Genomic DNA, 16,047 nt, shown 5'->3' on the forward strand with positions numbered 1-16,047 from the left:
TCATACTGTCTTCTTACCATATCAATCCTTCACACTCATGCGTGTTTTTCAGGCTGATCTACAACCACTCCATTATACTTCTGTTAAAGACTGAACATAACCATGTGCCTGGACAAAATCCAGCCTTTAAGACAGGAAAGCCATCACTTACTTCATCAGCAGAGCTGCTGATATTCCCAGTGCCTTTTCACACTGCTGCTTCCTGCTTCATGACAGCCCTGACTCATGCAGCTTTACTGAAGCACAAGGGCTGTTATGAGCATCAGACTGACATTACAGGAGACTGAAATTGACCATATGGTGAATGATAGATTTCATCAGGTAATTTAGGATTGCAAATATAACTTAGTTCTTGCAAGCATTTCTATGCACCGTCAGAAGCTTGAAGGCAAATCCCTGAAATAGGAGAAATAAAATTCAAGCCAAATAATGAAGCACAGAATCATAGAATTACCCAGGCTGGAAAAGACCTTGAAGATCATCAAGTCCAACCGCAGCCTAACCATAGTACCCTAACTCTAACAACCCTCTGCTAAATCAGCTTTAAAGTATTCACAAGGGAAAGTATTTCATACAGCTGTTTCAAGTTTCAAAGAAGACATCTTCCTATCTCTATTTATATGCAGCAATATACAAATGCAGCACTTCAGTGCTCAGGGAACTATTACTTTTAAGGCTCACATTTAAGAGAGAAAAGAGTTTTTCTTTCTATCTCCATGCAAAACTAAGAAGAAAGATTTCCTGTTCATACCTTTTGCATGCAAGCTGGGATTTCCACATCTCCCTTTAAGCCCAGCAGACAAAATATCTAATGAAAATCCATTTTTCATTCTCATTCATTTTTCAGTTATGTAACCTTTTTTCCTGAGAACAAGGATTTTTCCAACCAGTGCTTTTTGTTCTTCCAGTTTTCCAACACATATGTGTAATTGCCATCTTCCATCTGTCTTTCCCATGCATCTTTAACAGCATGAAGATTTGCTGACACTATCATCACGAATGAACAGACAATAAGACTATTTATCCTTTGCCAGACTGTGACATTGTTAAATATTCAGTAGGATAAATTAGGATTTAACTCTGCAACTGACTGTCTAACAAATCCAAGCAACTTACAGAAGCTGCAGCATTTGGGAGAGTTTATTTTGAAATACTAGCCATTGCTTCCTATGTATTCTGAGCAGCTCTGTGCACAAGAAGCTCTTACACAACAGTGGATGTGAATTGCCAGAACTATACACCTCACATCATAAAGACAATCTGTTCCATTCATCTTTAAATGATTCATTTGTTGTCTCTTTTGTACCCATAATACATCATGCTGCCACAGTAGAAACAATCCAGGACTACTTGACCTACACTCACTGAGTATCCTCGGGACCTTCTTCATGGGTTTATTCAAATACCTCTGCAGTGCCCACATCTACTCTCTGGCACATAGATTCTTTCATAGTCCACTTGCAATGCAATGCAATAATAATAATAATAATACAGTCCTCATAAGAAGCCCTACATGCCGAGCACAAGCTTTTCTGATATCCTGTACCTGCAGTGTATTACAGCTCAACCTTTCTAAACTATTTCATTTCATAAGCTTTAATATAACTATCAGCACTGTTTCAGCCCACCAGCAGGGTAGTGAGGAAGTAAAAGATCCTTGACTTCTGAAAATAACCTAACAAGAGGTTAACGAAGGGGATATCTTGTCAGTGGTAACAAATGGTGCTTCCATCACCAACACAAGGTAACTTCGGTGTCTTCTATGTCCTATTATTAAATATGGTGGATATGAATATCCAAACTGAACAGATGTGGCGAGAAAGATTACAGAGAGAGCGGTGCATCATTTTCCAGAGAAGAATATCCCCTACACAGACATTTCACACCCACACAAGCAAAAATGAATTCAACGCAGCTTCTCTGAAAGCTCTGTATGTAGGCAGGATAAATTATCATTCAGAGTTAGAACATGTAGAATGTTTACCAGCTTCTCCAATCCCCAGGCACAGTCAGTAAACAGATTCTCTGAGCAAGCTGGTAGAGCAGCAGACTGCCTTAACACCAGAGGTATAAAGTGAGTGATATGCTGCTGTAAGTAAATCAGAAGCCATAATGCAGACAATGTTGGGGATGCTTTTAGAAAGATCTTACAAAAAATAGCAGTGAGCACTGTAAACAGTTAGAGGAACTGCTTCCACTTTCCTCCTGCTTCACTAATGTACATTTGTGGTCCGGTATTTAATAAGTTCAAGCTTTTCAAGGTCAAAAATAAGAATAAAATAAAAGCAACTTGTTCCTGAAATAATCTTTTTTCTGCCATCAACGCCACAAGGGAAAAACCACCCAGGGCTTTTGCCAAAGTACATAATACAGACAGACACACTGGGGCCAGAAGTAGAACACTTTGAATCACAAAACATCACTCTGTGCTCCATTTTGTATGACACCCCCATGACACACCCCACTTCACCTCCACCACCAAGACAGAAGAGAGACCCCATAACCCAATTCACCCATTTCACATGGCAGCAGGGAAGTTCTACTGGGAACTGAGAACAACCCAAAGAAACCCTGACATCTCGCCCCCACCTGCCTCTTTCTGTACACACTCACTGCACCTCCCCAAGTTGCACAAGCCACCGGTGGTTATAAGTGTGTCTCCACACGACACCCATGTAAACAAGTGGTTTCCAGCTTGAATCAATCACTGTGGCTCATTCTCATCAAACGATGGAAAGAACATGTTCTTCCATGCTCCTGAATGTGCAGAAGTCATTTTCCTTTGAATTACTTTGTACACCGATTGCATGACATATACCAGCACGAAAAAAAACATTAAGTCTACATCTATAAAGGAACCTCACCATTCTTGTTAATGTAAAAGGACTGATAAAAAGGAGAAACAAGGCTGCCTACTCAGTGTATCTGAATGAAAACGGCTCTCAAGGAAAAATGAAAAGACAAAACTAATGATTATTAGAAAACTCAGCATATGTTTGCTAGTCTTTAACGGGCTCCCAAGGCAGTGACCTGCAGGGATCTGTGTTCCCTGGATGGAGAGTACAGATCAAGTCATGCACAGACTGCCTGCAGGAAGAGGCAGCAGCTGCAGCCGGCTGCATCAGACATCTGCCCCCATCCTCACAGGAGCCTGCTGTTCCATATGGCAAACAGGTACCGGAGCCTGAGAGGCTTTTCTTATGAAGCCAGTGTGAAGGATAAAAGAAAACACAAGCAGACTAGACTGAAAGCTGTTTCTAAAATGAGAACTTTCTCGGTGTCATTCTGATTATGCTAAAAGCCCCCATAACAGTGTCAGGAGGTGACCAGTAAAAAAGCAGAACGTACACATTGTCTCTCCCACAGCCTCAGATTCCTTCTGCCTCCACATTTCTTCTTCAGTAATTCTTACCATTACTTAAGTCAAAATATTTCAGAATAGGCATCAGAATAAGAGCAAAGATAAATAGTCTGTACTTCTGTTTTCACCCTTAGTTCCACGAAAAATCAAAATAAGTACACTTTTGAGGGGAAGATGACTTCTATAAGCACTTATTCCTTTTATTTCAACACCTCTGAGGGCAATTCCAACACACTCCTTGCTTCTGGGCAGCAAAGCTGTTCACTCAGCATGCACCCATCAACCACAAACATCGAGGCTCTCTCTTTATTCTTAAATGTTGCAGCTTTACCATCAGGACTCCAAGAATGGTTTTATACATCAGTCTGAAGCAAACCAAGTGTCCAGCTCTGCCCTCACTCACATCCTAATAATTCCAGACACGCTACCTTGGATTTACACAGCAGCAACAGTACAACACGGTAGAATACAGAACTCAAAGCTTTACCAACTAGAAGGCTACTGAAATTAATGCTTTGGCTAACTGCTTAAGTCTAAATGTTTCGGTTGGTTGGAAAAACACAAGGCCCCCACCAAGGAAACTAGCCCTATCAGTGAGGCAAGCTGTGCCAAATTACTTAGACTATAACAATCCTATCTAACCATGCATACTCTCAAAACATCTACCTTCTCCATTTGGCAAACCAGTGTCATATTCAGACACGGCACCATTTAATTATGAACCAGATTGCGAGAAGAGAATAGGACAGTTAACTTACTGCTGTTTAATGAGCACGCTCTTGTTAGTCGTGAATACATTCACTGTACTCATTAAATCAGGAGGCAACAAAGTTCTGAATACATCATTAAAAGGATCCAGGAATGCTGCTGCTTTGTTCAGCATGAGTACAGACTCTGCTTGGCAGTTGGAAAATAGGCAAGATACTCAAGCCCCTTCTGTGAGGCCAGCAGACCTGATTTTAACCTAGGAGGAGGGAGAGAGTAAGAGATATGCTTCATTCAGAACTTAAACTTATCTTTTTATTGCTGACCTGAAGCAAGAATGTGGTCTGTACTGTAAGATATCAACAAAAGTGTCAGGCTTAAAGAAATTAAATTATTAAGTCACAGCCTGCCTTCAACACCCCCAAGGAGAAGGAGCATGCATTAAACTATCCATCTGCCAGTTAACTAAAGTAGCCTTCAATAAATAAATACACACATACCAAGAGGTTTTTCCTAAGCTATTTGTAATGTGTTGATTAAGGTTGAAGAGGAAAAGAAATTTGCCAGCAGAATCCCATACATTCTCCCAGAAAAGATTTAGGATATACGCTCAGTGAGAGGATGAAACTTCACCTGTGAAAGGTTGATCCAACATCCCAGGAAGACGCACACTCACATGAGAATCTCCATATTTAAAGCATTATACATTTACAAGCATGTTAGAATGTAACTGGCAGCTGTTTAATTCAGACTAATTGCAGGAGAAACATCTTTTGCCAGAAGACCTAACTGCTGCACCACTGCTGGCATCACTGGAGCTGCACAGAGCCCAGAATTTAGGCTTTAGCAAGGATGACCATTTCCTCTAGTACATCTCTGGGAGAGGTAAAGGACGAAAGAGACCAGGCAACAAACAGGACCCGAGGAAATGGCCACAAGTTGTATCAGATGAGGTTTAGACTGGACCTAAGAAGGAACTTTTTCTCTCAGAGAGTGGTCAGGCACTGGAATGGCTGCCCAGGGAGGTGGTGGAGTCGCCATCCCTGGCAGTGTTCAAGAGGCATCTGGATAAGGAGCTACGAGATCTGGTTTAGTGGTTTGCTGTAGGTGTGGTAAAGGGAGGACAGTTGGACTAGATCTTGTAGGTCCCTTCCAACCTTGTGGTTCTATGATTCTATGAAAACATGCTTCTGAAACTTCTAGAGTTTGCTATAAGCAAATCCTCTTCTCCCTGGCCCTCTTACTCACACGGAGGGAATGGATAGACTGCCAAAGTTCAGAACATGGCAGGGGGGTGGGGGGGCTCTGTCTAGGGCTTAATACTCTCAGTGCAAGACTTGAGTACTTTAATCCAAGCAATTATTTCCCGGTCAGAAAGTTGTTGATACTGTAAGAGGATACATAAACACTGGATTCCAGTCAAACAAGGACTAACTCCCAACAAAGAACTGCTTTCAAGTACAGTAATCCCAAGCACATTTAGCAGGGCCTCCTCCCATTGTGCAGACCTGACAGCTCATCCCTTCCCTGGGAAGACATGTTCTAACCAGCTGTGTTAGCACATTGTGACTGCACTTGCTCCAGGCCTTCAGAATAAGCCCCTGCAGATCAAGATCCTGATTTTCTCCGTTTTGCCAACAAAATTTTCAGGGGAAAAAAAAAAAAGTCCTTCTGATTAAGCAGTCAGGCTTAATGCAATATGCCATGACTAATCCTCTTAAATTTTCTCTGAGTCCTGCATTATAATCTCAGTAACACCAGAGGCACTGCTCTTTTCACAGGAGCTACGTGGCTGGGTGACTCCCACAATCTTACTCAACTAGCAGCTGATTTCTCCCTGCTGCCCATCCAAGCAATCAGCACCCAGGCTGCAGCACAGAGCAGCTTGCTTACTTTTGGTGCAGTCATACAGCCACCCTACTGCCATAAATGTGTATCTACAAATGGTCCTGGCACTTGACTAAGTGCCCAGTTCAGTGTCTTAAAAAGAGGAAAACAACAGCAAAAACACTTCCACTTTGCGTCACTGTTTTTTCAGTATCAGATAAAAGATGGAAAACGGCCATTGAGATTTTCTAGATTTAATCTATTTTATTTAATTAGATTTTCTATTTAGATGATCAACTGAATGATCTGTACCTGTAACAACCAGAAAGGAACGTGCTTACCAAAACCACATGGAAAAAAACATGAGAGCCTCTACAAGAATTCCATGTTACATCACTTACTTTGGCTACCACTATTTTTAATCATAGGAAAAAAGACTCTGCATGAAAGAATTCTGATTCGAGTTAGGATATATAAGACATACAAGGGGAAGAAAATAAGATTTCACGTTTAACACAGGACACCGTGAGATGTTTCAGCTCACAAAGACCCACAAACGCTAATGGTAAAAAGGAAAAGATGATGCTGGGGAACTGTCTAAACATACATTGTCATGCTTAGTAACAACGTGCTTACAGGGTCAAAGCAATCCATAATACAAGAAATGGAGGGACCTATGTTACCTATTATAAAAAATTGATATTCTTTATCTTCATGTACCTTTATTTTGCCATTTAATCGGTCTGTCTCCTTGATAGATACCTCCCTTTTGCATTCTCTACAACACAAGTGCATCAGAAATCCATACAATGCTAGGCAGCCTGGGATTTATATTTCCAAGGTTTTTTAAACTGCTTAACTGACTTCCAGAGGGAACAAATGAAACAAGACATGCATATGCTTTTCCTACCATACACAAACACAAAGGTTTCCCTGATTGCTTTATCACCATAACAGCAGTTCTGTATGCATATTTTAATCACAACATTATTAATACCTCTTTCCCTGTGCACAATACATTTCATGTTACGGCTTATCGTGTATGCATAATAGAAAATGCAACACAACAATGGCCCCCACCTAAACAGGAGTATCAAAGAAAACAAAACCAAACACAAGTGGTAGAACATGCGCACCTAAGACCTTGAATCCTGGCTACTCCCCTGGCTCATACTTTCCAAACACAGCACTTGGATTTATTTTTACAGATCACTTGGATTTATTTTTACAGATCACTTTTTCATTCCTCTGCTTCAAACACTTCAAACTATTTTTGATACACGCAACTTAATGTAAAATATCTTGCTCAGAGGCATGGGAAGAAAATCTGTTTGTTGCGTGGAAAAACAATTAGTCAGATGTTTCTTTTTTTCCATGTATTCTACTGCACCACATTTGGAGACTGGAAGAGGGCCTAGGAACATCTGCCACAGACTTTAAAACCCCTAATAATAGCACAGCTGGTGTCCCCAGCCTAATGACCTCAGCACAGACTCATGTGACATTCCTGACACTGCCCCCAGCCCAGCTTGAGCCTAGAAATGCTCCACAGTTGGACACCTTCATTCATTCTCAACTCAATTTGCATTTCACCAATGAACACAGAAAGCAAACTGAAATGCTGACGTTTCAAGTAGCTTAACAACGCTCACTGTTTCCATAGGATTTTCCCATGCTCCTTTCATTATGCTCCTGTTTGACGGAACATTCCATATTTCAAAAGATGAAGATGCTCAAGAAAATAACTGCAATCTCAGTGACATGGGGTGAGAAACAAAATGCTTTAATTGCACTTAACCATGTTACAGAGCCATTATCTGTTCCATCCATTCCTAATGGATTGCCCCTCTGTTCCTGTACATTTAGGAAACTTCCAAACCAATATTTCTAACTGCCTTCTTTGAAGGATGTTCGAAAGCTGTTTTACAGAGGATAAAAGCTGTATTATGAAGAAAAAGAAAAATCCTTACAGAAAGGGACTCAGGAAAATGAACGCCATTTTAGCTCACACTGAGCCAGCAGCGGGCATTAATAAATAGGCATTTATCATGCAGATGCTACAAAGAACAACCTGAGGATTGCTACTGCCAAAGGGTGCAGCTAGATAACCCTATGCAGGGTTTGACGGTGGGAACAAAGAAAGCAGTTTCTTGCTGGGGGTGGGGTGCCTGCTACATGCATTACACTTCTATCCACCCTATGTCCTCTTTACTCTTTTATGCAGGCAGATACTGGTAGATTCCTGCAGTCAACAGGCTGCTATTCACTTTATTAATTAATACACTGTGTGAAGGTCCACCCATGAAAGGGCAAACCTGACCTATTTAACTGACCACCTCTACAAAGCACCAAGAGGAGCGCAAGCATTCTGCAGACAAGTTCAATCTTTGGGGAAGTGGGAGGGAGCACCACTTGAGCTACTGAATTTCCCAAGCTGGAAAAGACCCACAAGGATCATCGAGTCCAACTCCTGACTCCACGTAGCACCACCCTATGCCTGAGAGCACTGTCCAAATGCTTTCTTGTACTCCAGCACTTGGTGCCATGCCCACTGGTTTCTTCTCTGGTGAAGAAATTTTCCCTAATGCCCACCTGACCTACAGAGCAGCCTCTGGGAGACCACTGACATGGCACCCACTCCCATGTACAGAACAGGGCAGGGCAAAGACTGGCTCAACACAGAAATGCCTCCACCTGAGAACTTCCGTCAAACTGAGACAAGAAAAATTAAAATGGAGATGTCTGAATCAGAAAGGTCTTCTGCCTCTGAGCTAGAGAAGCTGGTTGTGCCCTCAAGGCTCCCCTACGCCTCATCATCCACGACGGGACAAGAAGGAATGATTTGGGACACTGCTCCAGCACAGATGAAGGAAGAAAATGATTTGCTAGATTTTTCTGATGAAGAGCAAATCAAATGTTTCCCCTCACGTTTCTTCTGTGGAGAGCAAAGCCAGCAACTCAAGCTACCACCCAAGCCGGTGCTGCTGCAACCCTGCCAGACCTGCTGCTGCAGCACATAGGGAAACATGCCAGCCTCTGGCGCTTTCCCTCAGCTGCTGCTTCTGCTCCTCCATCTCACACATGACCCAAATTTACAGCCAGCCCAGCACAGCAGGAGCTCCCCTGGCACCCACAGGCCTCACAGCAGCAGCTCCTCAGGCTCTCCTCCCCAACCCTTGCAGAGGCCATGCTGGCAGCAGCCATGTTAGTGACACCTGACGGGCAGCCCCATCCTGCCCCACTGGCACCCACAGCTCTCACCAGGCACATACAGGGGATGGGCCAGCACCCCAGGCAGAGGGGACAGCAGGACAACAGCTCTAGATTCCTTACTTAAGAGTAACATAACATTTACAACTAGTTTTCCATACAACATGCATCACAAACTAAAAGGTTAGTAGGCTTCACAAAGCCTTTTCGCAAGCTTCTTTTATCCCCCTCAATTCTCTGACTGCATGCAGGCACAGGATCTTACTGCTGGAATGATCTGAATATTTATTTTTACCTGAAAGAAACACAACCCAGACAACAGAAACACCCCAAAGCTGTCATTACACTGCAGTAACTTCATTTCCTCCCCACCAGAGACTGAAGCTGAAGATGTGGATCATTCCCAATTAACAAACAAACAAAAAAAGCCACCCGTTTACCCTGCTGGTTTTATAAAATAACGCTGAGTTGTAACTTGGGAACTAACAGCAGCTTTAGCAATGGTGACATATGGAAAATGTTAAAAAGAAAGAAGAAAACTGCTGTATCCACAGTAACAAGAGGCTGAATACTGAGCTCCAAATTCCAAGTCTAACTCATTTAATCAGTTTGCTATAAAACACCCATATGTGACACTAACATCCTCCTCTTAAGAATGTTTTCATTCTTGTTTCCCACAAGGGACAGAGGAGACAAACACAAAAGGAGATATATTCCCACACTATCCAACAATATTGGCTTATTCTAAATAAGAGCCATTTGGCAGATAACTTATTTTCATCACATCGCTGCACAAAAAAAGAGAAGAATTCAAAACACAGAACAAGTTACTTTTTGGTTTGTATAAAGTGCCGAGACCTGAGCAAGGCTAATACAGAAGATGAATCCCATTACAGCAACCAGTTTGGCTGTGACATACATACTTACAGTCACGTGCCTTTTACGTGCCTTTAGCTCTAGACATTCACAGAACACTGAACTGTCACACTGCAGAGGTATGACAGAACAAGTGAGGGAAAACCATTTCATCTCAGTCTTAAACGACTGGGAGCCATGGCAGCAAAAGCTGCTTCGCAAGTGTTGAGTCTGGCTGTAGCAAAGGTTGGCACCAGAGAATAACACTGCTTTTTAAAAATAAATTTGACATCAGACACATGTAAGAAGTCTGTAGCTGTGCTGCTGCTTGTGTAACAGATACAGTAACCATAAATAAGATACCTGCTGCCCTTCAACTCTACTTGTTTTGTGCAGGGCAACTGTTTCTGAATAGTTTCCTCAAGTGCAAGGTCTTGCACCTGGCTTGCAGCAACCTCAATATCAATACTGACTGATGAACAAAAGGATGGATCACAGCCCTGCCAGAAAGAACCTGGGGGTATTTGGGGGTATGGTGGATGGTAAACTAGACATGAGGCAGCAACGTGCCCTCACAGCCCAGAAAGCCAACTGTACCCTGGGCTGCATCCAAAGAAACATGGCCAGCAGGGCAAGGGAGGGGAACCTGCCCCTTTGCTCTGTGCCAGTGAGGCCTCACCTGGAGTACTGCATCCAGATATGGAGTCCTCAGCATAGGAGAGACATGGACCTGTTGGAGTGCATCCAGAGGAGGGCCACAAAAAATTATCTAAGAAATGGAGCACCTCCCCTGTGAGGACAGGCTGAGAGAGCTGGGGCTGTTCAGCCTGGAGAAGAGAAGGCTCCAGGGTGAGCCGAAAGTGTCCTTTTAGTATCATAGGGGGGGCCGTAAGAAAGAAGGGAACAGACTCTTTAGCAGGGTCTGTTGTGATAGGACAAGGGCAAACAATTTTAAACTAAAATAGGAGAAAAATAGATCGGACATAAGAGGGTTTGGCTTTTTTGTTTGTTTTACGATACAGGTGGTGAGGCTCAGGAACAGGTTGCCTAGAGAAGTGGTGAGTGCTCCATCCCTGGAAACATTCAAGGTCAGGCTGGACAGGGATCTGAGCAACATGATCTTACTGCAGACACAGGGGAGTTGGACCAGATGACCCTTAAAGGTCCCTCCCAACTCAAACAATTTATGCTTCTATAACGTCCCCAGCACAGCGTGAATAAAAAAAAAGGACTAAGTCAGCTCACACTGGCTCAGAGCAGACACAACTATTTTCTTGCTTCCAATAGGTCCCAGCTCTTTTCCCTTCTCTCTGGTGCCACATGCAGTAGCTCCATCAAAAACAGTGTGGGAGAAGGTGGGCAAAAACAAGGAGCTCTTTTAAGTGGTCTAGCACTTTGACATTTCAAAGAGACTGCAACTGCCCGTAACAGTCTACACTGTACTCACATTATTTCACTCAATACAACATCTGTATACAATCTACAAATACTCAGCTTTACTTCACTTACAGGACGAAGGCATTGATTGGAAGATAACAAGAATCTTAACCTGCCCACATTCCAGACCATTTCTAGGATTCTAAATTCTCTGAGCAAAAAAGCTTCCCTTCCAAAGTACTTTAACACGTACCTTATTCAGCTGCTGTCCTGATAGAACTTGCCATTTGCTGCTTAAGAAACTGAAAAATCAGAAGGCTGGCGTGCAAGTCAAATACATAAGGGAACAAAGACAGACAATGCAAACACTGTATAACTGCAGAATACACTCATTGATAGAGTTACCGTAACCTGTAATAGTTCCGGCTTGGCACAATTCCCATTTTTGTGAACATACCTCACCAACAGCACTGCCAAAATGTTGTCTTTTCCTCCACACGTGGATGACTGAGGGTGGATGTGGGAGCAGTTTTAATGCTGTAATCACAAAGCTCATAAATCATACAAGATTGCACGTATGTGCAGCCAGAGTAGTCCAGGGGCCTTCTAAGCCACAGCTGAGCCTGGCAACAGGAAAGTTCCCCCTCACAGAACCTTGATATTCAGAGCTGCTGCAGTTTGATTCACATCAGCTGAGCACCTACATAAAGAGGCGATAGGCTCTAGTTCAAGTCACTTGCCTAAACTTAGCCCAGAGTAACAAACCCTAGGAGTTATTAATCAGCTATTTCACTATGTCTGAGTCCTATGCCATCAGATAGCATCATCTTGAACTGGAGTGGTGAGCACATCCACATTGTTACAGCTGATTTCTGAGCAGAGGAGGAAAAACTTGGACAAAATATCCAAGACAGTATTACTATGCCCAACTGCGTTTACCAGCAATGAGATGAGACAGGATGACAGACCAACTCTGTCTTCCTATCTACGCCATCTCTTAAGCAAACTCCCACGTTTGCAAACTCACCCATCTAGGTGCAAGCAGAAGCCGATCCAACTAGTGTTGGAGCTGCCAAGAAATGCATTTCCTCTTTTTCATGTTTTCTTCTCATTTAAGTTGCCTGCACACTTTACCACAAATTACCATACCCCAGGGCACCATGAAAAAGTGCAAGTGTCAGTACAGGAGCCCTACAACAGCCATTCACAAGTGCACAAAACAGAGCTGTTTCATACTCCCATTTGCTTTGTGGTCACTTGGAAGGACGCAACTACAAAAACTCCATACACAGCAAAATAAACACACCCTGGGCAGAGCTCACGGCAGTGGAGATCTCTTAACCTGAAGGTCATATTGTCAGCACTATAAATGTGCAAGCAGCTGCTGACATTTTGATCGGGTCCATGCATTGCAGGGTGCAAGATCCAAGACACTGCGATTTAGAGATACATCCAAGGCACGAGGGATTCTAGACTCTTCTGCCTCCACAGCTGAGGTACTGTAGATACTTGCTATATTTAGCCAGATGCATTACTGTATCCAGCAATAGCAACTGGAGTTGGTCTTCTGAAAAAATAAAAAGTAGAACAGTGCAAATACACATTACAGGTTCCCAAGACAAAACCCCAACCATCCCCATACAAATGTCACAACTTTATAATGTAATAGATCTTCCTAAATTTCACTCTCCGCTCCACCTTCCCCACCCCCCAAAAAAAACCCACCACCACAAAGAAGGATTTTGACTACATTCCTTTTTCCTTCTCCAGCCTTTTCACAGCAGGCACATTATGGTTGATCTTCACACAAAAAAGAAGCAAGTAACAACCGAATGAGTCATTGGGATTCAAAGCCTGCTTTTTCCCTTCTAGAGTGCAAATTCGGCAGCCAGGCTCATTCGGTTGGCTCCTGCAGTCAGTTCCCAAAAGATAGGTGTGAAAACTAAAAATACAGAACAAATAAATAAATGTAACTGGTAATGCACAGCAATCTAGAATTCACTCAAGGAAGCATTCCTGTGTTACAGGGCTGCCCTCTGCTTCTCATAATTGATGTTCAGTTAGACAATGTAAGATCTCAAAGTCCTTTGACATCTCCAGTGATAACTGACTAAGCCACCCAAACAATGCAGTGACAAAAACAGTTCCCCCAGGGCTATTCTTCAGCTTCACAGCCAGTTCCAAGTTGCCACACCACTGCATTCTTAGCTTTTTGCCATGAAACAAACAACAGTTCCCAGTTAGAAATCAAGACAACCAGGTCCTATTCAGAAGGAAAATGAATTAACTGCTGCAGGATTCAGCAGAATTCTGATTCAAATCAGAACCAGAAGAGGCTGAAGCTTTCTTATCTCATGCTTTCCAGATTTCTGCAGTTAGAAGTATTCTAAAGTTGTTCAGTCTAAGAGTATGCTAAGTCAAAAAAAAAAAAAAGAAAAAAGAAAAGAAAATCTTTTACTACCCACATTGAAACAATTGCTTGCTTATCTTCTCTTTTTCTGATAAAAGTCTGAGAAACGAACAGAACACAGTATTCCATCTGCTACAACAGACTATGTCATGAGCCAATCCTGACCACGCAGCCCCTCCTATTTCCTCTTAGTCATTTCTCTTGCTATGATATTATATCATGTCTTTATCAAGTCCTTCCCGTTGGTCACAGGATCAAAACGATAAGCCTGCTGCTAGGTGTACTTAGGAATTTCCTCTTCAGCCTTCTTGATGAGGTAATTAGTGCTAGTCTACCATCTCACATAACAGAAACAGGACCAAGTATTCAATTTTCCCCGAGGAATTCCACTAATCAAGATTATTAGATTATGTTTACTGTATTCTTATACATGTATGTGTCTGTGTATATACACAAACACACATGCATGTAAGTATACAAGAGGACAAAGGAGTAAAGAGACAAAGGAGGGCAGGACTATCCCCAGCAGAGGCAGCAAGCGGTGAGACCCAACTGCACAGGTCCAGCCTCCTGGCATACACTTTCCCAGCCATCTCGGCCTGAGTTAGCGCAGGTTGTCCTGAAGGCACACCCCTGCCCTAGCAACCACCAACCCTTAAGCTATACATTCCCATCACTCCTTTTTCCTCATACAAACACTAGTGTGTTTGTGAATGAAGAAAAACCTGGTTGAAACAGGAAGAGGGCAGAAAGCAGAAACCAAGAAAGCATGGTTTGCTTTCTGCCCTCTTCCTGTTTCAACCAGGCTGGTTTAAAGCAGTTTTCAGCTAACTGAGCTTGCCCACTGTGCAAGGCCATACAAGAACCAATGCTTAAATGAGTAGTGCAGATGGGAAAGAAGGAAGCTTGCCCTCCTCTGCAGCTTCCACAGCTTATCAGGAAACCACAATTCTTAAAGAGTCTGACACCTAAACCACTCTTGGCTTTGCTTCCAGTCACCTCCCAAAGTTAATATGGAGCATTGAGGATTTTCATATTAGCCCACCTTAATTGCAACTTCTGTCTAAATACCAGGTGACAAGTAATGTGAAAACATATTAAAGAACAACCTGTTTTACATTAGTAGATATGTTAAATTGATTCCAGTTCTTAATTCTTACTCTGTTCACATAGAGTAACATGTGAACATTTGCATCCCTACTATTTTTTGCAATTAAAAAAACCAAACACATTTAAGTGTATGCTAGTATAGATTTTCTGCCATCAAGTATCATCAACAACAGCCTGGGAACAGAATGAGAATCCAAACAACTCCCAGTGAATGAGCTAAGATCATAATAAAATAATGAATGTTGAATTTAAGAAATCCACTCTATTTTCAGGAGCATCCACACCCATAATGGCATCAAGATGCCTGCTCCACCAAGGCTCAGATGTTCAGCTACGGACACATCAAGTAAAAAACAAAATCCCTTCTTCTCTTTCCTCCTATGCAGTACATCAGCACAGGGATGCACTAAATGAAATACAATTGAAAGCTTTGTTATAACGTTAACAGGTAGCAGGTATTACTATACAAAAGCTAATAAACAGAATGGAACAGAATGGGCGCAGTGTTTACCTCTGGAAGGGAGAAGTAATGAAGCCAAAAAAGCTATAAGGCTGACTTACACAGAACAGCCACCAGTGAGCAAAGCAAGATGGCACTCTGTCCTGGATGTGCTGTGTTCTCAGCATCTGAAAATCCCAGCCTCTCATTTGGAACACTGGTCTTTTTCAGTGCAATCCAACCCCCAGGTTAGCTTCCCATATACATTTCACTAAAACACTGCCATAACACAAGCACTGCCTTATCCCAAAGAACATAAGTTGTTTCAAGCTTCTATAAAATGCTTTCCATTGCCTGAACAACTCGTATGCTCTTCAGAGAAGAGCCTGGCCTACCTAGTGCTACCAGTTTCACTAGTGTAATGAAAAGCCAGGTGTAGCTGTCTTGTCCATTTCTCTTGTCTGTTGAAGCCACCTGGCTCAGCCACTCCACTAGGACAGGTCCAAAAGCACCAGCAGCAGAAAGAGCATGCCAACATACTGATCTAAGTGACTGACAGGCTTAGAACAGAGATGCACAAGAAACGGATCTGGTACTGGCACTGACTCCTGAACCTTGGTCAAGTGTTTCGATCTTGCTGACCCCCATCATCCCTTGCAAAGTGAGAGAAGACTAACTTTGTTGACCTGTGAGTACTTACTTTGAGTTGAATACTTTGTAGCTTCCACAACGCAAAAGAACCAAGCATTTAAG

General features: G+C 42.6%; 1 protein-coding gene across 4 annotated transcripts in view; it reads right to left on the reverse strand.

Moving 5' to 3' along the window:
- Positions 1-16,047, reverse strand: part of TRAK1 (trafficking kinesin protein 1) — a 117,623-nt gene that overhangs the window by 95,041 nt on the left and 6,535 nt on the right. The gene's annotated exons all lie outside the window — the stretch shown is intronic.

Source organism: Coturnix japonica, chromosome 2 (assembly GCF_054131305.1).
Source record: "Coturnix japonica strain WE chromosome 2, WE-NBRP24, whole genome shotgun sequence".
Lineage (NCBI taxonomy): Eukaryota > Metazoa > Chordata > Aves > Galliformes > Phasianidae > Coturnix > Coturnix japonica.